The 23,337-nt window shown below is 43.6% G+C and overlaps 1 protein-coding gene across 2 annotated transcripts in view; it reads right to left on the bottom strand.

The window, feature by feature from the left end:
- FOXJ2 (forkhead box J2) overlaps window positions 1-23,097 on the bottom strand; it is a 330,968-nt gene extending 307,871 nt beyond the window's left edge. For both annotated transcript variants that reach the window (XM_086932973.1, XM_086932974.1), the window contains exon 1: window positions 22,490-23,097. The gene's annotated coding sequence lies outside the window, so the exon portion shown is untranslated. The remainder of the gene's footprint in view (window positions 1-22,489) is intronic.
- Between the last annotated feature and the right edge of the window lie 240 nt (window positions 23,098-23,337).

The raw sequence follows: 23,337 nt of genomic DNA, 5'->3' as shown, positions 1-23,337 counted from the left end.
CCACGCCCGCCTCAACACACCCAGCCCGGCTGGACTGTTATGGAGTGACGCATGCGGAACCGGATGTGGTGACAGGTGAACGGCAGGGGAGATTGAATACCTCCGTGGAGAGTACAAGAATGCTCCCTCCAGTCATCGTGCACGAACAATGTACTTCAGAGCCGCCGTACACCAAAACAAGTGATGATATGACGAGCATACCTACACGAGTGCATGGCTAATGTACATGAACTAAGAGAGAGTATCCCCAGGACTCGGTGTCCTAGCGATCAGTAGTGGATGGAGAGAGATGCAGAAAAAAGAATTTCTTTTTATATAAAAAGAAGGAATTCCTATTTTTTTCTGCATCTCTCTCCATCCACTACTGATCACTAGGACACCGAGTCCTGGGGATACTCTCTCTTTGTTTCGTAAATATATGACCCTAGGGGACTGGGAGTATAATCCCCCAAAAAAAACCTTACTCTCCTATTGTTTAATACGTAATGTACAGGAACTGCTAGAGGTAGTTCAAGGGGTGCTGTGCCTGCTGCATTGATCCAGTGAACTGGAGCTAGCAGGCTTGTCTCCCACTGGAGTAGATTCGAACTTCCCCCCGTTGTGAGGTTGATACAATGATTAAGAGTGTGTTGGGTGATAATATTTAAGTCCAGGTGACAATCATGCGTGTTGATGTGCTAAATGGCCATATTAGTATGGCCACCACAACAACTTGTAGCTGCCCAACTTGTGACCAAGAAAAGAGGGTCAAGGACCCCCTAATGTGAAGGAAATGGAGATTCTATTCGATAATGAAATGTAGCTGTACTCAGATCTCGGAGGTAGTCCAAGTAGACCATGTGCATCTGTAGTTCCCACGGCGAACGCTCCCATAGCAAGTATTTGAAATAACATTAAGTGACTTTTGTCCTGTCCAGGCTTCATAAACGAATACTATTTCTTGGGGCTGCTCGTCTCTTAACGGGCATCATTCGAAGGGACCATGTAGTATCAACCCTTTGAGCTCTTCACAGGTAACCAAAGAATTGCATTTCAAACTCAATGTATACAAAAGCAGTATAGAGGGTTAGGACTCACATTTCTAAACAATTTTGGTCTGCTCCCGGTATGCAGAGATCACCACTCTTGAGCCTCTTGTTGAAAATTTGACATTAAAGCAATATTCCTCTGGCAGAAAACCTGTTCCTGCACTTTCTCCAAAACCATACAAAACACTGGGTCTTAAAAAGTCAAGTCCACTAGTAAAGCAACCATATATAGGTGATAACTGTCCTTTTCCAAGTTAGCGCTAAACATAATTTATAATAACTAGTACGTTTTCATTGTTGTGCATAAATTTTTGCAGCACCGAAAAATTATAGGTAGTTCAACCGTATTACGAGAGATTTTAACGTAGCATTAATATAATGCCATTTCTTCAATTATTACGATAATACCCTAAAACAATGAGATGTATATTTGTATACACGTAGTATTGCATAACATACGTGGAGTTACAGTTAAATGCTTTAAATTGCACAATAAAAAATACTTGCCATTTTTGAACTAGACATCTGGGTAAAAACAGATCCCCCGCAGTTAGTCCAGCCGCATCCGGGTACACACTGAGAAGCATACTGTCGCCCAAAACTCATTGTGTCTGTTCTTAGCTCGGTTAGAATCCATGTACCTCACATTAATATATCCTTGCTGAGAAGTTGACTGCTCTGCTCAAATTAGATATCATGTTGACTAAAACGATACACAAATCAAGGTGCATCAAAAATCTAAGGTTCTCAAAAATCAGATATAACTGCAGATAGGATTCAGGCAGCTAATAGAATCCACGGTCATATGCTGTAATCTACGCCATATATGACATAGAATAGCTTCAAATTTTACAATTTCTTTTCAAAGTAACAGTTACATGAACATTGGAACAAGCATTTGCAATATGCAATCGGTCTCGCCTTTGGGACCGTACATGTATTTAGCTAGGCAGCACATTACCTGGACGCTGAAACATCTACTGTTCTTTAATGTGGAGGGAAAGTAAGCACCAACCTCCGTGACACGCCAGGTATGGGAATACATGTAAAGAAATACATGCAAAGAAATTGAGCCTTTCAGCTGGAAACTGTATAGTCCAAAGCTCTGTTTTTAATATAAAGTCAGGGCCTTCGGTGGTCATTTCACTGAAAATCCAAGATTTTAAAAAATATTAATGTCTACGAATGCTCGTGGAAGACAATTTCTTAGGACTGGAATCTAGAGAATGCTAAAGTGATTCTGGTATTTTACTGACCTCTACTGGTCGTTTTCTATCAAGACAGTTAAATAGTGGCAGTTGAACAGAAAAACAGTCCCCAAGCGGAAACAGACAAGTCCTAGGGCTGATCTCCAGAGCCCACAAAGTACATACACATACAAGTATATACTAAAGTATATAATAGAGATCACAAATGCTCGACCTAGAAACAGCTACGGTTCAAACTAAGCTAGGAAACATTCTGAGGATACAACTTAATTTTTTGTCTCCAGTTTCAAATATCCTTCAAATTTACAACGCATTTTACATTATGTATATACACTTTATTAATCTGCTAATATTTGATTTTCTAAACAGTCGTGCACCCGAGAATGTTGGCCTTAACCCCAGGTTAGGAAACGCTTTACTAGTATACTTCAGTACAGACATAACACCAATGACCCCATTGTAGAACTGTCCCCATTGCAAATTACCTCCAAACTGCTCTGTTCAATCTGCATAGAAAGGCCTTGACTGCCGACACTACGCAAATGCTTACATTGCCAGGAAGACAGGGATGCAATAAGGTAATATCTACATTCTTGCACAGTGCCATCAACACCAAAAAAATCCAAACTCCATTTACTCAAATCTGCCTTTAATTGACTCAATATAGAAAGACCCCCCTCTTTGGTGTGGCCTGAACACAGACATCCATAAGTGCGACCTCTTCAAAATGTCCCCCATTCCACCAGTACAGAAACGTTCTCCAGTGCTATCAGCACAGTGAAATAAGGAGAGAAATGTCAGCCATGCCTCTGAGACACTATCACCAGTTGTCATCAGTGCAGAAATGCTCTCGATGTCGGCAAAACCTTCAGTTGCCTTTGGTACGGAAGTATCCTTTGTATCCATTTACATTTCTACATCTCAAACCTGGCTACGGATCACTGAATGAGTCCATCTTTCTGAGATGAATTAGTGAGGATTAATGGACTTTTGGCCATTTTCCTCTTTGGTCACGGTCGGAGCTGCGGACACTGCCCGTAGTTTGGGCGTCATGTTTGGCCCACATCTCCAGTTGGATGTCTTTGTTAACAAGACCAGTGGGACTTGCATGATGCTGCTACGGACATTGTGTAAGATCCTTCCTATGCTACCTGCATCATTTGATGATCAAGATGCCATGACCACACAGGTAATCGGAATTCTGAGCTTCCAAAATTATGCAATACGAAACTGAGTTGTGCATATGAGGTCTGGCAAGTTCAGAGCTTTCAAAACGATGCTATGTGGAACTGAGTTGGGTTTATGTTGAAGAGATCCGACAAGAGGATCTTAGCAGCACTCCACAGTCTATGCTGGAGGTTTTGGAAAAGAAGGGCCCAGCTTGACCTGCATGGTCCAAATTAAAATGAGTCAGGAAGGAACTAAAACAGGCTAGGGTTGTCCCGTCGACTTCAGAAACTGTTACCAACCAGTCAAGTAGCTCTTTATGGACTAGAATGTAGAAACCTACTGAACTGTCAAGTACCACAACGTCATTTAACAGACTGGTGGCTGATAGTTGGAGGGATGGTTGGGAAGTTGCCACAATTTGCAATAAGACTACAATGCAGCGGACACATTTCTAATCCTACGGCACAGGGGCATTTCCTATTAAACAGTGCTAGAATATATATGTACACAAGCTCCCCAAGGGCATGGGTAAGCTAACTTAACGGATGGTATTTCTGCCCTTTTGGTTTTCTGATCACACTGGGGCTTTCTGAGCAGATGACCCTGTACAGATGAGCAGGGGACCATCTGTATAGATGGTCCTGGAGTCTTTATTGGTGGCATGTTGAAATGCCTCTTCTTCCACTAGCTCAGAAATACCACTCTGTTATATTCCCTGGAATGCACCGAGTGGTAGTGACCAACAAAACCAGTACGGAAAAATCCCCCCATTCAGCCAATACACAAGTATTTATTTGTATTAGTCCAGTAATGTGGCAAGTGAATCAATACAAACATGCACAGGGTCTTGAGCTCAAATGTCCATGGACTCGATAATTCTCGCTTCGGTGCCTGACCTAATCATGGGTTCACACTCTGCAACTCTGGGCATTAAGCTTGCTTAATCTCCACAACGGCCCCCCGCGGCGGGATGCCTGGCTTTCACCTTGGGGATGCCCTGTAGGGGCTATCTCACAGGGAAAAGCCAGGACGGGTTCCCAAGACAAGCGCGGAGATACCGCTTCGGGGGTCGATTCTGGCGCTATATAAGAAACATAATAATAATAATAATAATAATAATAATGCAGTGCCAACATAAATGATGGCCAGTGGCATGAGCTTAAAAACTGCCATAGTTCAGAACAGTACAGAAAGGCCCTTGGTACTGCAAGCACACAAATAGCCCCAATACTTTGAGTGCAGAAGTAGCTCAGGGAAATCCTTAGATAAACACCTACGGTACAGAAATACCTCGCTATGCTGTAACACCACAACCCTCCCACTCCCATGCGCCAATAGCTACTGACTTGCCCCCAGTGACATCAGTATACAATTGACCCCAATATCATGTGATAACGACCCCAGGTTCTGTGCATTCCGGATAGAGCTATCCCCCTTGCATCAACTAACATGCTTGTGTGGCAGTAGTACAGTCCTGTCCTTTTACAAGAAAAGTCTCCATAAATGCAGTTAAGAAATGCCACGATCACTCCCGTACAGAACAGTCCTGCAGTGACACAGATACAAGCACTAGGACACACATTCTCAGCATCATCAGTACAAAAGCATCTGTAACACATGCTATTCCCACATCAGCACAGTCCTGAAACGCTACCAGGACAGAAACCTCTCAAGTAGCATCTCTTCACAAATGTCCACAAGTGCAACCTGCTCAGTAATGACCAAGTTGCCTCCCCTTGCAGCTTCCGGACACCCGCCAATATCATCTACTACCCCTAAGGATACCAATATTAAAATGCCTAAGCATAAAAGTAAAAAATAAAATTCCCAGCACTATGAGTACAGAAAGGCCCCTAGATCTCATTTGGGTAACATTGCCAAGTCACCAGCAAAACAATGTTTACTGTGTCACCAGCAGTATCACTTTTTTGTACTTTTCGCTGTGCTGCCAGAAGTGTGATGGGTATTCCCAACGCGGGCCCAGTCCTCAAAGCTGCACCTGGCTGAAGAGGCCTAAATAGGCCATAGCCAGTCTTGGGTTGCATGTGTTCCGGCTGACAGAGGACATGGCTTGGACTGTTCCTCTTGTAGCGGGATCAAGGCCGAAGTGCACACAGCCGAGTCTAATCTAGGGGCATGATGGGCAAAAAACAAACAAAAAACTATCTGGGATGTGGTCCGAGTAATTACCAGTAACCGAGTTAAATTCAAGCATTCCATCCATCACTTTTAAAAAAGATATATTTTTTTTACATCCAAATTCGGATGACAGTAAGGTACGTTATTTGTTAAACTACTTATACAATGTTTCTTGTGTTTGCTTACTCACTTTTCTAAAGTTTATTTTTGCTACAACCATTACCATAATAACCCTGCTACATGTATTTTTCACTAGAGCAGTGCACAATGAAGATGCATAGGCACAGGTTAAAATGGTGCATGTGTGCTGGTACATCAGCTGATGAAAAAGTGCACATCTACACATTTCCGACAAAGCCATCAGAAGAGAAAGGTCTTACTGCCACCAGTACACAAACGTATCCACAGGGCAAAGAGTTAAGACATATTCTCCAATGCTAGGAGTACTTTAATATGTATGCCAACAGTGCAGAAATACAACCAAGTGCTTGCTATCAGTTCAGAAATGGCCACATTGCCATAGGTATACAATTAGCAGCACCACCACTACCAAACTTCTTCAGGTCCAAAAGTACCGAATAAGATTCCCAGTTTGGTAATGTTCCCCAGTGCCATCAGTACAAAAGCGTCCAACTGGATCAATACATCGAATCTCAATTCATAGACGCCAACTGCTCTTTAATCTGCTCTGCCATCAGCAGATGGCATCCTCAAAGGCAGCAGTACAGAAATGTCTCAACATGCTTCAGCTCAGACAAGCCTTGGTTGACATAAATGTAAATATTCTATGTGTCATCAGTAAATAAATGCTCTGCGTGGTCTTCGAAGACCTTAATGTCACCAGTTTAAAGGTGCCTCTGTGCAACCAGATGACAATGCTCCAGCCTACCACCTATATAGGAATATCCCGATAACCACAGGAAAGAAATGCCCTAGTTCAGAATGCCAAATGACTTAAAATAGCAAGTGGGCCACAGCCACCAACACCAAATGACCCCAATGACAACGGCTCAGAAACACCTACAGGATGACTCGTGGTGTTAATGCTGGTCACGGATATCGGTAGCGATCTTAAGGTCATCAGTCTGAACGCCTGCAATGCACACTCAACCTTCCATTCTTCTTAGGATGATAAGATTAGTGCCATTACTCATGGTATTCTCACAACGCTTAGCATAGGCTGAAGTGAGGAACAGTTTACAAAAAGTCAATATTCTTAGGACAGTGCAATAATAAGATGTCCCACTGCCATCAGTAAATAATACCAGATATCACCAGCCCAGAAATGCCCCACCGCGAGACCAAAAATGTCACCATATTACAAGTAACAAAATACTATTTCACTGAATATGCTCAACGACCAAACTACAAAAAAATGACAGCAGTGGAGAAATATCCCCAGCTGAGGTAAGTATAGAAATATACCAGCGCCAATCAAGCAGCATTTATAGAGCGTGACACGGTCACTCCTGGGTGTATCTGGGCGTTGGGGACCGAGGTCTCTGTCGAAATGCCAGATCTTGAGGAAACAGCAGGAAAGGGGAAGAAACGAGAAGAAAAGGGCAAAACAGAGCAGAAGAGGGCAAACAACAGATCAGAAGAAGGCAAAAAAACTGAGCAGGCAAGGCCAAACGAAGCAGGAAAGGCAAAACAGGGAGGTCAGGCATAGGAGAGACACAGAGGGCAGGAGGTAAACAGGCAGCAGAGGGTAGCTGGACATGAGAACTGTCGCGGGGGAGCTGGCATGGGGACCTGATTGTGCCAGCGTCAAGAAAGCCACTCCCAAGTACCATCAGTTCAGAAATGTCCATGTGTCATCATGCACACAGACCTCTGTTCCATCAACATAGAAATTACCTGTATGCCACAGAACAGAAATACTCCCTGTATGCCACAGAACAGAAATACTCCCAGATCCATCAGATATATCAAGCATTCCGATATGGCCCCAAGGAATCGGTGCAAAAATGAATCCAATGCCATTTGTGCAGAACACCTCTCATGTCACTGGTGTAGATATGACCCCATTTTTTTCGTAAAACACGCCCTTTCATGTCAATTACAAATAATGTCATCAATGCAATAATGCAACAGTACAGACTTGTCCAGTGTGACATCTACTCATAAATGACCTCTGAACCACCATGCTTTGAGCACAGGAATGCTAGCAGTTCTATCAGCTCATGAATGCATTAGAGCCATCTGCTCGGAAATCCCCCTATTTCCATTTCTAAGGGAACGTTCCCTAGGGTCTTCGGTAGAGAAATACCCACATAGAGCAACTAGCATAGAAATGTCCTCCAATGTTGATGTCAGAAGTCAACCCAGGACAACCAGACCAGAATCTTCCCAATGCCCCCAGTCAAGAAAGGACAATAATAAGTTACAGTAGTGCCTTTGGGACAGAAATTCCCTTCAGTGCAACTGGAATAGAAATGTTCCCTTGTGCCAATCGCAGATAAATTCTTCCCAGGTAAAAGGACGCCCCTTGAGATAATGCCCAAAAAATGCTCTCTATGCCAATAGTACGAAATCTGACATAATTCACTTCATAACAGAAATGTTCTGAGACACAAACTGGGACTATGAAATGCTACGATTGCACCCACTGAAATAACAATCACTGGCAATGTTGTGGTCCATCCACTTACAGTTCATTCTTTGAAATTAAAACATTCATCACACTAAATGTCATATTGCATAAAATGCCTTTGAGGCATATTATAAAAGGGCAAAACTGAAAGAAAAATCTGAATCGTAGAGCATAAAAGCGCAACCAAGAAAAAAGAACAAAAATTCCAGAAATACATTGGGTTGAAGAAAAACACAACATTGCACAAATGCAGTTTCAAATACCCGAAGTAGTCCAACCCACACCTCAAATGCACAATCATGTAATCTTGTAATTAAGACACTTTCCAACCTAAAGGGATAAACTACATATTAGAAATGTTTTGTTTTGACTATATGATATTCTTGTTGACTCGTATCTTCCCGTCTTTTTTTCTTGTTTCAAAGACCATTCTTTGCTTCAGTTCGTTAATATACATGAGTAATCTTACAATAAGGGTTACCATACCATGATGACATCACTTAAATAAGTAATGTGCTTGACTATGGACCACCGCATTAGGTTTTTAGTTTTCGGTTACTTGCAATCACATTTTAGATGCTCAATTTTAAGCCAGTTAACTATTCTGATCAGTTTATGCTTGCTGTAGTTCTTTCATAACATTTGTATCCTACATTTCATCAAAATATCGGCTTTTGCATTTGTTCACCTTTATACTAGGGTTATATTGAGCTTTATACTAATATGTATGTATGTATGTATTCGTATTTCTTTCATTTCTTCTTTTTTCACCATGGAACATACACTTCTGGGTCACACGTTACTTACTTTGACTTCTAATAGTGGCTGATTTAAACGCTTGAAAGCTTTCAATGGAGTATTTCAAATTGCACGTGCAAACCGACACATTGTCCTTCATGCGGCAGGACTGCTCCAAGTAACGCTGTCTTCTCTTTCTTGATCTGCTCACTTGTTATTCAAATTAGCTAATCACTTTCGGTGGTGGCAATTTTATTAATTTGCACTTTTGCACTAAGCCTGGTCTTCTACCACGCATGCATATGCACAGCAAATGGCCCGGCACTTATGTCATAAGAAATAGGTCTTGCCTAGCGACGCAGCGAATGCGCTACTCGCCTTGGCGAGACCTATTGTCGCCGGTTTGGTGGCCGAAGGGAGACTGGAGATGTGCACACTCACTGCGTCTCTTCCAGCTAGCGCCCGAACAGCCCATGTGCACGCTCACAGCGTCTCTTTCAGCGCGCAGGACCCCAGAGACTGCGGGCATGCAACCACAGAGTTGCAGAAAGGTTAAAAACACATATTTGATTAAACATGGCCAAATATTGCCCATGACTCAGGACGGCGGAGACTCCTACACTGAATGTATCTTGTACTTTTTTCTTATCCTGGGGCCGATTTTTATACCTGTTCCGATCAATCTTTCCCACTTGTCTCTGTGTACAAAACAGCTTGTGATTTACAAGAAAATGTGGCCATGTGCACAATTGCTCTGAAATTACCCAGAAATGTGCACTTTATGTGTCAAACCAAAAAAAATGCTGTTGTGCAGTTGGACATTAGAAGCCTATGGATTATGATTGGATGAGCGCTGCTGAGATACTGAGCTGTGCATAGTAGTGGTCCAGGCGATATATGTACACGCAATCCCGTGATTTTTTTATGCTGATGGAGGAGTCTTCTCATGGCACGTATTCATGCTTGTGAATCAGGCTGCAGCAACATTTACACAAATACGGCAGTGATATTTGAGGGCTCTGTGAAGCCACTCGGGGACCAGAACTTCAATCTTTCCAGTTTCCATCTTGAACTGCCTCTTCATTGCAAGTCATTTCAACACTTTTCACCAATGAATGTGAAACTCGGTGCATGGTACACAATTTTCTTCAGTTTAGGTTGCTTTCTGTGTGTCTGACAAATAGCAATAGCTGTTTCCCATGAGATTGATGATTGCAGTAGGATACAATCAATCTTTCCACTCTCTCCCATTTAACCCCGAGGTTAAATGGCATCTTAAACCGCTTGATGTTTTTTTTCTTTGCCTAAAACGCAAGATCCTGATGCTCTTTGGTCTGTTGTTGAACCATAAACACTTTTTGGTTGAAAACACAGCCTCAAGCCCAGTGAATGGGGATGAATTGTATTTAATATTTCCATACTAATCGGTGTGCATTGATGCAAGAGAGCATTAAACAAAAGTTAAAGCTGTGACCTTGGCACTCTTCAGTCGTAATGTTGGTAAAGCAGTAGTAACAGAGCTCGGTACACTTTCTGGATCCTGATGCCAGGACAAGTGCTCCAAGTAAGGTTATATACAGGGTCTGCCTTTACCTCTTGCCCTCATCCATAGCAATATTTCCTGCTCGATTCAATTTAGTGATTGAAACTCCAGGTTTCAGTAGAATGCAATGGCCTCCCAAGTTACTATGGTTTTTCACCTGGATATAGATTCACCTAATTTCCAACAAATTACTGCAAGAGAAAACTTGGTTTGCAAGGTGAGTTGAATCAGAATGGCAACAAAGGCAAATGAATTAGAAGTTTCCATCGACCTGCTTTTGGACTTTTGCTGATGCCACCTATATTCTGTTTTATGGGTTTGAAAGGGCTGTTTTGACTCGAGCTTTGCAAGACAATTACACAACCATATTGAATCTATGGATAAGAAACAGAAGCTGGACGAGCACTACCTTCATTGTAAGCAGAACAACAGAGAAGGAAAACAATGCTCATTGGATGCCAAAAAGGAAGGAGGAGGACTACTTAAATGTTCTAGGTGTGTGTCCGGCATTGGTCAGGCGGGGCCGATTTAGCTCTTCACCTTTACAGCGGCTACTATTAATAGCATAAGACCACCTATACTCTTATTCAAGTCCTAAGATACTGTTCAGTTTGTAATGTTGCTACGTAAATAGTTATTATATCTCTCCCCGCATCACCCCAAACCATCCCTATGTTGTGTTTCTCCACACTCCAAAGAGTGTTTTTTTGCAAGCCACAAACTAACAGGCAGAGCGGATGTGGCCTAAGGGCTTGTACGGTCGACGTCAATTCTGAAGAACTGGGTTTGAGTCTCAGCATCCTGTGATACTGGGCAAATCACTTAATCTCCCTGTGCCTAACAAAACAAGCATTTGCAATGCAATAGGTCTCGCATTTACGCGGGTTTAAGCTATTGACCTTGCAAATGACAATGCCTTTTATTTTTGTATTTAAAACTCAAATGAAAGGCATGAAACTCAAATGAAAGGCATGTAATTTACAATACTAATAGCTTAAACTCGCGTAAATGCAAGACCTATTGCATTGTAAATGCTTGTTTAGAATGAGTCGGAAACACCGAGTCCCTATTGACATTTCATGTTGGTAATCAGTTGGGTGAAAAGAGAACAAAGCAAGGACTTTACTACTATAGACTCTTCTTTCACATGCATGTTTGTTAATAGTTAATTTTGAGGTATGTTGGCCTCAATTATGGTTTATGTTTTTTTGTTTTCAGTTCGCTTAACATGTACTCGGTTTGCATATTTCACAAACATATGTTTTATTCACAAAACTTGGTGCATGAATGTTGCACATTGGTTCAAGCTTTATACATACAATTTGCTGTTAGAGCACTTTGCATCCTTTGAGGTGATCACACACTTTCGGTGAAATTAAACAGGGTTCCAATAACCCGTTCATGACATCATGCTCCTTCTTTCAAAAACGGACTCTGAATTTCCTTACCGGCACTTTGCTTCTTGAACTTTTGGCTGCAGCAGGGTCGCGAGGGACGCTCTTGTTTACACGGCGGTCTCCTGCTGGTCTCCTCCGCCGCCGGTGCACTCTGTCACCTGTGCACGGCCGCTGAGGGGGGAGACCACAACCCCCAGCGCTCCCAGCGGCAGACCCGCCCATGCAAGGATTTTGCGCCAGGCGGCGCTTTAAAAGGAACTTAGAGGTCCCGCGTAGCGGGACTCGCACAGGCACAGCCGGGCTAAGCCCGGGCAACGGGCGGGTCGTCTGTGGTCGTCCGGGGCCGGAGGAGGCCGGGCTGGGCCACCCCCCTTGGATTTACCTTACAGGTTTTGATATTGTATAACGAACATGGCACTCAATAACAAATAGTGTCTTTTTAGTTTAGAAGGTAATCATTTTGTTGGGGCTTACTGTGTGTTACATCAGAGTCCTCTTTTACTTTATACTTTTACCTGTTGGTGTATGGTAATACTGATTGATTGATTGCCCATATTATTTTATCTACACTCAGTACTTAACAATGGGAAAGAATATACCCATTCAACCGGTCCCAATAGAAAAACACAGGGTAGTTTCTAATCCACCCCTACCTAGTCTGACAGCTATCAATCGTATGCTGCAGAAGACAACTGTGGTGGTTGCCTCCCTTGCCTGTTACAAATATTTCAATGTTTACCACTAACTCCCAGGATTCCATGTTAGCCCCATCTTTTTTCGCCTTACCTGGGGTACATCCCATTTCACAGACTAATGACATAAATCTCGGGGTGCCCCCTGCTATCATCAAACCCTTGCCCTCCTTAACGAGGCTATCACTGACTCCCCCACTATATACCAGTGATGCAACTCACGATCCTGCTCCTCTAAATGAGGATTCTCTAGAAAAGGTGGGGTGTGGCTCACCTTTGAGCCCAATTTCTGTCTGCGATATTAGTAATAGTCCGTGTGTCAGGACCAGAGGGCAGAAGGCAAGGCGTAATCAAAGCACAGTACTAGGGAGAGTCAAACTGTAAAAAATGTTAAGGGGAACACCAACAACAAACAAAGAAACGTTGTTGAAAAGCTTAATGGGAAAAAAGGAAATAAGGTGAACACCCAGCCAGAATCTGTATTCCCACCACCCATTGTTAGGGACCTAATAGCAGAGGACCCTTTTAGGGAAAGAATGGAGACCCTTCTAATGACTTTTTTAGGACCTATTTCCTTAAAAGTTAGGAATATCGAAACAAGGTTGACTAATATTGAAAAAAGCTTGATATGAAGCAGAGGCCATCTCAGGAAAAATCTATTTCTATACTACCTCAACTTACTACCACTTGTTCGAATGTAATTCCCACTACTATTTTACCGGTCCCAGCACCCCAAATTCCAGTTCAAAACAAAAATTCAAAGGTCAATGGCCGAACTGAGCATAACAACTTAAGGGGGGACATTGGAACTAATACTCCTGGGGAATCTGCCTCAACCTTGGCAGTACTTAATGTACCATCAAACCAAACTAGAAGAGCTGGGGACAAAACTGAGGCAAGTGTAATCACAAGTCTACCTATTTTAAATCTGCCCCCAGAAGCGACGCCATATACTGTGGTGTTAGCAAATGTTCCTTTATTACCCCCAATGCCTTTGAACACTGGTCGACCCTAAGAAACAAATCTCTTCATTTTCTATCCACTAAGCTTGGGTTCAAAAACTACCTGTTTTCTGGATTTAAAATGGCCAGAAGAGTGAGTGGTTGGGCACCTCAGATAGGACACTGAGGGGTGACTGCGTAGTTTTATCTTTCCGGTCACCACATTTGGTCCGTACTTTAATTGAGAGAGGTTATACTGGGACACCTGATCCAGACTTTGTTAATATTCTTTCCCTCTGCTATTTTTACTGTCCACCTCGACCAATTAGGTGTTTAGCTCCCCCCTGTCCACCTTTAAACCTTTAAACCTTGAAGGACCATTGGGTAGAAGATATGGTGTCCCAACATTCAATCCTTTTGACACTCTTAGTGGCTTAGAAAACAATGACTGACTACAGGCAGATATTATTATCCTTAATTCCGTAGATGTAGAAGTAGATCCTATTCCCTATTCTTTTAATAGGGAAAACATGGGGGTAAACGGAGAGAAAGTGTCTCGTACAGCTATGACCATGTCTGGTGTTCCGGGACATATAGGGGTCTCTGTGATTACAGACAGGGGACCAGAGGTGGGAATTGACCATTTGGTCCCTTCTTCATCAACAGGTCCCGCTTCTACCGCCTCTGCAGTTTCGACCTTCCCCTCGTTAAGTTCCATTGGTGTGTAAAATTTCTTCCAGGAATATTGCCGGTATTAGATCTAAAATTACTAACCCAATTTGGTGGGATTTTATTCAGACACAAGATATGCTCTGTTTTCAAGAAACCTGGAGCCTTGAACCTGTTCACTTAAATGGTGTTAGGACCTTTCACACTCCAGCTGTTGCTGTTTTACATGGAAGCTATTGTTTCCAACAAATGTAGTGGTAGAATCTACTCCATCAACGTCTCAGACATTGCACCAAGGGACCACTTCCGGCTCTGCTTGGCCGTCCAGCTGCCATTAACGTCCACTCTGATTAATCCCAAAGAAAGGGACAATGTGGACATAAACTTAGCTATTGGTAGCATAAATGGATATACGTTAAAATGGGCCATGGTGAATCAGGCAGAGATAATTAAACTAGTGGTTGGTAAATGCCTACAGGAAATAACGACTTGTTTAAGGGTAGATTCGACCCCTGAAATTCTTCTTGCCTCCTTCCTGACGATTTCGAATGAAATTAAGACCTCCCTTGTGAGACAATTTAAAAACCAAAAGCAGGAGGGAGGTTGGTTTGATTCTAGATGCACTAGGGCATATGCCGTCTTAAAGAAGGAATTGCACAAGAAACCTAGGTCTGTCTGGGAGGTTGGCAGATGTAGGAAGGAATAAAAATTAGCAATTAAAGACAGGAAGAGTATGTTGCGAACTCCATGTCGCCTCTACTAGGAACGATAGTGCGAGCTTTTGGAAACCTATTAGAACTCCCCTTCATAGGGAGGAGGCTGGCCCTAAGCTGGAAATAGCAATTCCTGAATCTGATTGGATCAGGCATTTTTCTGGAGTGGGTGAGGGACAAGTGGGACCTGTGATATCTGCCTCTGAATAACCCCCTCTAGAAGTTTGTGTTTACCCTTTAGGAAGTCGAAAAAGCTCTGTGTGTAAGCCAGTGCGGTAAGGCTCCGGGCCCAGATGGTGTCCCCATAGATATTTTTAAGACTACTCCTTCTCTGTGGGCGCCTCTCCTGGTCCAGGTTCTAAATGCCAGTTGTGTTGCAGATTTTCTGCCCACTTGGGTGGAACCGTAATAGCTCCTATTTATAAAAAGGGGGATAGACACGATCCGGGTTGTTATCGGCCCATTTCTCTCTTGGATTCTTTCACCAAAATAGCAGGCCGAATAATTTTGGACTGGCTTTTGGAGTGGGTAGAAGAAAACTCGTTATTATCTGATCTTCAGTATGGCTTCCGCTCTGGTTTGGGGATAGTGGAACAGGGATTTAACCTTTTAATGCAGGTCGGGAAGTACACGAGGGCCAAGCGGGGTAATCTTTTCTTGGCCTTCGTTGACCTCTCGGCCGCTTTTGACTGCGTGATCCACTCTAAACTATGGATTTTACTAGAACAACTAGGGGTTGAAGCAAACATTATTTATTATCTTAAGCGTTTTTATAGCAACGCTTCAGCCCGCGTTCGCTTTGGTCTAAAGGGGGAACACACTGAAAAAATTCCAATTAGGAGTGGGGTCAGACAGGGCTGTGTCTTGGCCCCTTTTTTTTTAATTTGTATATAAACGGATTGGAAAAAGCTTTGTGCAAAGATAGTTTGGACCGCTCATACATAGCTGGCCGCCCCAACCCTGCGCTTTTGTACGCTGACGACGCTGTACTTATGTCACGTACTCAAGTGGGATTACAGCGTGTGATAGACAGCTTTTCCCACTTTATGAATGAGCTGGGTTTAAAAGTTAATACAACCAAAACTTTTACTATGTACTGCGGTAGGCAATGTAAATCTAAGAGGGCCATATTTATAGCAGGACAGAACCTCTAATTTACCAAACAGTTCTCCTATCTTGGGTTCCTCTTCACTCAGAGTGAGTCGTGGTCGCAAGCTGTGTCAGCTAAAAAAACTTTGCCTGATACGATCGACGGCCGCTCTTAAGACCTTCTCAAATAAACTAAGCACTAGACCACCTGTAGAGTTAATTAAAATCTACAAAGCTAAATGTGTGGCTGGCGCTACTTATGGCAGCGGGGTATGGGTTTTTTCCGACCCCACGCCTATCCAGGTGGTTGAAAACTCCTTCTTAAAGTTTATCCTTGCAGTCCCCAAAAGCATACCTAATTATAACTGCCATGCAGAATTGGGCATTGCTTTTATATCTGATCTAATTAAGCTGGAGCCTGTACCATTATGGCACAGGTATTGGACACAAGAAGCAACACAGCTAAATAGAGATGTTTTGAAAGATATCTTAAAATTAGAGGGAGCCATGAGGATACTGTGGCTGAGATTTGTTTCTATCTTTTTAAAAGATATTGGAAAAGTGGACTATTTTTTAAATCCTATTAATATCTCAGCTATCTCACGCAAAGACTTTAAGAGGGAGGGTCTAGCCTTCCTTGACTCTCGAAGAGTCACAACAGAGATTTTAAAACCTTCTATTCTGCAGCATCAAATGGTTTTAACTACTTTTAATATTCAGCCCTATTTAAGTTATGTATCAGATAATTATGAAAGATTCTTACTTTCTCGTTTTAGATTTGTATTTTCCATAGATTGGTTAGTTTCCCTACAATAATTAACTGGATCCACGATCTACCTCCTTGTACCTGTGATGATATTTCACCTCAGAGTACTATTCATGTTTTTCTCTTCTGTAAATTTTATGATGTAATAAGACAATGTTTTACTACCTTTTTTGAGAGAAATTGGACACTGTCAATGTCGTGTAGCCATGCTCGATATTCAATGTCTTGATAATCACCTGTGTGTCGCAACAACAATACTGTATTTGAAAAACATGATGCGCAGTAGGAAAAGTATGATTATCTAAATGCACTTTAAATTTTTGATATCCTGGACTCTGAATCCCCTGTAATTGATGAATCCTTGTGTATTTTTAAATTGTATAATTTATTTTTATTTTAAAGATTTTAATTAAATGTATTTTTATGATTGCTTTCTAACAATCAAATAAAGTCAATTTGATTTGACATCACACTTGTAAATTTCACTAGTTACCCCTGATGAAGAGTTCTATACCCGAAATGCATGGGGCTCAGGTGGCGCGAGATGCTTACAGATTCATATGAATATTCAATTGAACAGATGATATATACAATGAAGATTGGTGTACCTAATCAACAATTAAAGAAGTGAAACTGAAGAACTTCAACAACCCATTTCTGTGGTTTTACAAAGTTGTGTTTAATGTCCTAAACGTACAGAAACCTGGGGGCTCAATTTGGCAGTGCGTCGTGGGAATGGTTAGCCTGCTGACTACCAGCAATTTCTTATGAATCATTTGATCACCACAATCTTAAAACATTTGATGAATTAAGACAAAACATGGAAATTCCTGTGGGTCAGTTTCTAAGCTAACGTGCTTTATTCAGGTGATTAAAACAGACCTAGAAACAGAAGAATCTCGAACCACCTGTGCAGAAGACTTAAAAATGTAATAACACACTGAACCACGAAAAGAGCGAGCATAACCGTGTGTAGTAGACTCCTGCACCAGATTAAAGTGGATGTGTCACTGCTGAGGGAGCATGGGACTAACGAAGAAGACAACAGATGCTAAAAGATTGTGCATAACTGTTGAATATCCCTCAAGCGTTTCACAGAATATGAGCTTTAAATGGATAAGATTTACAATTATACTTATAGCTTATCTTACTCCACAAAGGCTCCAGAAGATGAAGCCCAATGTCCCTGATAAATTCCCAAGATGTTGCAACGTCAGTGGGGACACAAACTAAGATTTGGAATGTTCGGGAACACACCCAGTACTGCGAATCAGTGCATTCACTGATTCAAGCACTACATTTGTGTGCTTGAAGGGAACATTCTATGGTTACTTAAGAGGATTCAAACGGCAAAACTGGAAAACAATGATGCAGAGTCGGCAAGGCTGTTGGTTAAGCCCCAGGTGGCAATCTACTATAATGCAACTCAGGCCTCTTCTTTGGAGCACTGGATGAAATAACTACTGAAGAGGGAAGAGTGGGATACATTTGTTTCTCTACAACAATAAAGAAAGGCACAATAGATGTAACTACAGTGGAAACAATATCTGGTACAAACGTCCAAAACTGATATAAGACTTCCCTAGTACTACTGTCCTCAACATGGCACTTTATCAGGTCCCCTCATGCGATGCCCCCTCCAGATGGTGGTATCAAGTAACAAGTTAGGGCTCCTTGACAATTACTAATATGCTAAATGTTTCACGGTCACTTCGCCAAAAATATCACTTATTGAGTGTTATCTGACTGTTCTGTATTGACTTGATTTTCATTTTCTTCTAAAAAATTTGGAGCTTTCTTGAGAATGCTTTTTAGGTTGCAGCCTGCCAGACAGTGCAGCTGTCTAGTTTGCTTAAGACATCTTGGGGAGCTTCAGAAAGTTGACATGTGAATGCATTTCATCCGTTGCTTGCCCTTGGCTTTTTGGTTTGTAACTCATGTTCTTGCTTTTCATTTGCTGGCTTTATTTACTTTAAGCTCTCTCCAGGTTCAGTTTGTGCCTCCTGTTGCCCAAACCTTTTTTTCAGTATCCTCCAAGAGCTCCATTTCTGCAAAACAGGCCTGTAAATCTCGTTCTTATCTCATTACATTTATTGTGTACTCAAAGACCAAGGTCAAATGTCAGGCGCAGTCTTCAGTGGGTGCTTGTTTACTTTTCTTTCTCTGACTTCAAAGTGAGAGGATTTATGGGACAAGCTTGCTGACTACTGGGGTAGCAAATAGTTTTTTTCTAGCACATGACAACATTTAAATGAACTGTGTAAGTATTTCAAAATTAGGAACACAAATGAAGCACATTATTATTTTTTAAGTGTTTTGTAAATACATAATTTAATATGATCAAAACAAATTACACTAGGTGATGTAATTTACTCACATATCCGCCTGTGCACTGTGTAGTTTTGCTAGTAAAACTTTATATCAGCGCAAATGTAATGGTCATTTCAACTACCACGCCTCTGCACCACTTTACTCTTCTCTACTCTACCCTGTACAACTGCACACTATGCCAATACACTTCGCCACTCTACACCACTCCAGTCTAAGCCACGCCAATCTACTCTGCACAACTCCACTCTACGCCAGTGTACACTAAGCCACTCTGCAAGACTGCAATCTATGCAAATACACTCTACTCCAATGTACTTTACTCTAACACTCAACTCTGTGCCTCTGCACTTATGTCAATCCACTTTATGCCACTCTAATCTTCTCTGCACCATTGTACCCTATGCCACTGCTCTCTATGACACTCTACACCACTGACACTGTACTCTGCAAAATTGCACTCTCTATAACTCAACTCTACGACATTCTACTCTGCACTACTCCACTCTAGGCCATTCCACTCTATGGCACTATACTTTACTCTGCACCGCTCTATGCTACTGCACTCTACGCTTCTGCATCACTCAACTCTACGCCACTCCACTGAACTCTATGCCACTGCCCCACTCTGCTCTATGCACCACTCCAATCTACGCCACTGCATTCTGAGTCTGCACTGTACGCCACTGCACCCTACACCATTCCAGTGTATGCTACTCTAAGGGACTCCACACTATGTCACTCCGATACATGACACTCATTGCCACTGCACTCACCAAAACGCTACACTCTTCCCCATTCCACTCTTCCTCAGGCTTTTTAATTATTTATGTGATTTTTCTTGCTGCTCTGGATATGTCGGTGACGAACTGTCACTTACAACTATTTTTATGATGTGTAACTTTTATGGTTTGTACTATAAATCGAATAAAGTTTCTATCGACATTGATCGATTACTATATTTTAATCTGTAACTAGTTATGTTCATAGCATTCGCTGATGCAATGGATTTGATACCAAATTGTAAGTGGGTGGCTATTATGTTTAAGAGGCAAACCTACTGTTTGTAAATTCGCTGTGGTGCTAAAAATTAAATTAAACTGATCTATAACAAAAAAAAGCATTTGCAGCACTGAAACACACCCCATGTACAAGTCTGTGTCACTGCACCTGAATGCAGCATGCAATGTGGACGACTATTCATGTTCCAAGACAACAATAAACCACTACAATTTACAATACTGATCTAGAGCACACTCTTCAGCTGAAGTGCTACGGCCCACATGCAACTATCAATCCCGACATATACCTTCTTCTGCCCTTCATGCACTGGCACCCCCAAATAACTCTACCACTGCCCCTTTAGCATGACCTGAATCTCTTTTACTCCAACCGACATCCAGCCCAGGCATTCAGGTGGCTCGGTTATGGGAGTCTTCTAGGGGTGTCTTCAGAGATAAGACCACATAGGGCCAGGTGCCCTGCCAGGTCTTCCCAGAACCACTCCTCTCAATTCAGTCATTTTGTCCCTTTTATGACCAATCAAATCAAATCTATAGCATAGGCTAGCTTTAACAACCAGATTCCGGATTAGAAATGCACACTGTTCCCTTACAACAAAATCTATCCTCACAATTTATTAGCATGAAAACAGTGCATGACACTGTATGGAGACAGCTGTGCCTGCAGAAATGTGATTCTATATAGTGCGTTTGTTCACCAACGAATGCACCTTGACGTTCAGAGCAATAAAGCATAACTAAAATGAACCAATGTTCAGCATAGGGGTAAGTGGTCACAACTTTTCTAAAAAGACTGAATGCTTTTGATATGTTGTGGAAGACTGTACCAGAGACAGGGTCCAAGTTAAACAATAGCACGTCCAATATAACGGGGTCCACTGAAATGGGAACTGAGCTTAGTAACTTTGCAGCAGAACGAAGGCTTCTGATTTAGGTGGAGAACGTTAAACATTCAGCAAGGGACTGCCACTTTCCCCAACTATTGCAATTATGTTCTCACTGCTGTATGTACATGTTATGGGATACTGGCAGGTGCTGCATGTTAAACTGTGAAAATCTGAATGAAGAAATTTTAACATAACATCTACACGGGTTGATTTTTCTGCATCATAAAACTCAGTAAACATTAAACAATGTATTCTTTAAAGGATTCTTTCCTGGGCACAAAATCTACCGATTGGTTATTACAAAGATGAAAGCCCTACAAAAGCTCTTGAAATTGCAATTATTCACCAGTACTAGTCAACGTAGGGCTCCCTTTACATCTCATTTGCGACTAATACTCTTTGCCATTTTAGTACATAGAGCACTATCATCAGCTCCTGCTAAATCAGTACTGGAGCCCACACGCCTGTCAGAGCTCCGTCAATCAGCAGGAACCTCTCCTGTGCCAGTACTCAATCCTAAACATAGGTTTGCAATTCACCACAATTCAGACCTGGCCATTCTGTACTATTCGGATATTTAAAGCTGCATGCAACTGTCAGTGCACCTCAGTTATGGCTTGCAAGATTCGCTGTTATTCCAGCACGCAACATATACTAATGTGCCTCGATCCTGCTCTCCTGCACCCTCTTAACACTGGGATCCATGCAGCACATTAAAGGCCCTGGATCCTGCTCTCCTGCACCCCCCTAGCACTGGGATCCACGCAGCTCATTAAAGGCCCTCGAGCCTGCTCTCCTGCACCCTCCTAACACTGGGATCCATGCAGCACATTAAAGGCCCTGGATCCTGCTCTCCTGCACCCTCCTAGCACTGGGATCCATGCAGCTCATTAAAGGCCCTCGAGCCTGCTCTCCTGCACCCTCCTAACACTGCCATGCAGCACATTAAATGCCCTCGATCCTGCTCTCCTGCACCCTCCTAGCACTGGGATCCATGCAGCACATTAAAGGCCCTAGATCCTGCTCTCCTGCACCCTCTTAGCACTGGGATCCATGCAGCTCATTAAAGGCCCTCGAGTCTGCTCTCCTGCACCCTCCTAGCACTGGGATCCATGCAGCTCATTAAAGGCCCTCGAGTCTGCTCTCCTGCACCCTCCTAGCACTGGGATCCATGCAGCTCATTAAAGGCCCTCGATTCTGCTCTCCTGCACCCTCCTAACACTGGGATCCATGCAGCACATTAAAGGCCCTCGAGCCTGCTCTCTCGTGCCCAAGAATTGAGACACAGCAGACCTCAACCCTAGAAATCCCCCTCAGCTGTCACTCCTTTCAACCAGCGCGCACATTCAGACAAGACACGAGAACGCCCACCAGACATATGGACACGCAGACAAACAGGACGTGCGGGAGTTCCGGTCTGTCAAGCCTCGCAAAGTCCATCCTCGTCATTCACTGTTCCCAGGGCCCCCCATGCCAGTCCCGCCCACCCAAACAACCCAACACCCCCCAACAAAATGACACCAAAACACATTGCATGACCCACCCCTCCGTGGGGGGCTCACCCACCTCTGGTTGGCGCTCTTCTCGGTTAGTTACTGGAGGTTGGCTGCCAGGCACGCGTGGGTGGCGCTGTCAGACGTCCCCGGGTGTCCCCATGCCGGTCTGGGCGGGGGGTGCAGGGCCCCACTCCCCCTCGCTTTCCAGGGAGCCTGGCTTCGGCGGCAGGAGGTAAACACCAGAGAGACAGGTGTGTGCGGGGCCCCCGAGGGGTCGGAGGGGGGCTGCTGTCGCAGTGCGGTGCAGGGCCCCTCTCCCCGGCTCATGGGGCCTGGGCGCTGCCTGGCGGGCCCTCGAGGTCCTCCGCCGCTACGGATCCGCCATGGGCGTCTGTGTACTCCTGTTTCACCCTGATTTCAGGCGGGGAGGCCTCTGTCGTCAGGCCTCCTGCTCCGCCCGGGCCCTGTCCCGGCCAGAGGCAGTCGCCGAAGCCGCGGGTTTGGCGGACAGTAGCGGTGGCCCACCGTCCGGAGCTCGCCGGCTGGGGAGCGGGAACCGCGCGGGCCTGGCTACTGCGTGTTTGGAGGCGGCCCCCGTCTCTCCGCCATTGACGGCAATGTCGGCCTTCAGTTTCTTGCAGAAGGAAGGTGGGGGGGAGGGCAGAAAATCCAGACTCTGTATGGGAGGGGGGACGTACGTGCGTCGCGGGAGCAGGAGGCGGTGTCTCAGCAGCCACGCCCGAGCTCCCATTGGTTGCACCAGGTGCTCTTCAGGGGACGCCGACCCAGCGTCGCCCTCCAAATGGCTGATGGGAAAAATAATGTGACCCAATGAGGCGAGGCGACGCCCCCGGGGTTAAAAGCGGCGCGCCCGCCCGGCCCGGCGACAGCTCGTCCCGCTGGCGCGCCGGAGGGTGG

Source organism: Lissotriton vulgaris, chromosome 7 (genome assembly GCF_964263255.1).
Source record: "Lissotriton vulgaris chromosome 7, aLisVul1.2, whole genome shotgun sequence".
NCBI lineage: Eukaryota > Metazoa > Chordata > Amphibia > Caudata > Salamandridae > Lissotriton > Lissotriton vulgaris.
Note: the sequence above shows the minus strand (reverse complement) of the source record. Positions and strands in the feature narration are given on the sequence as shown.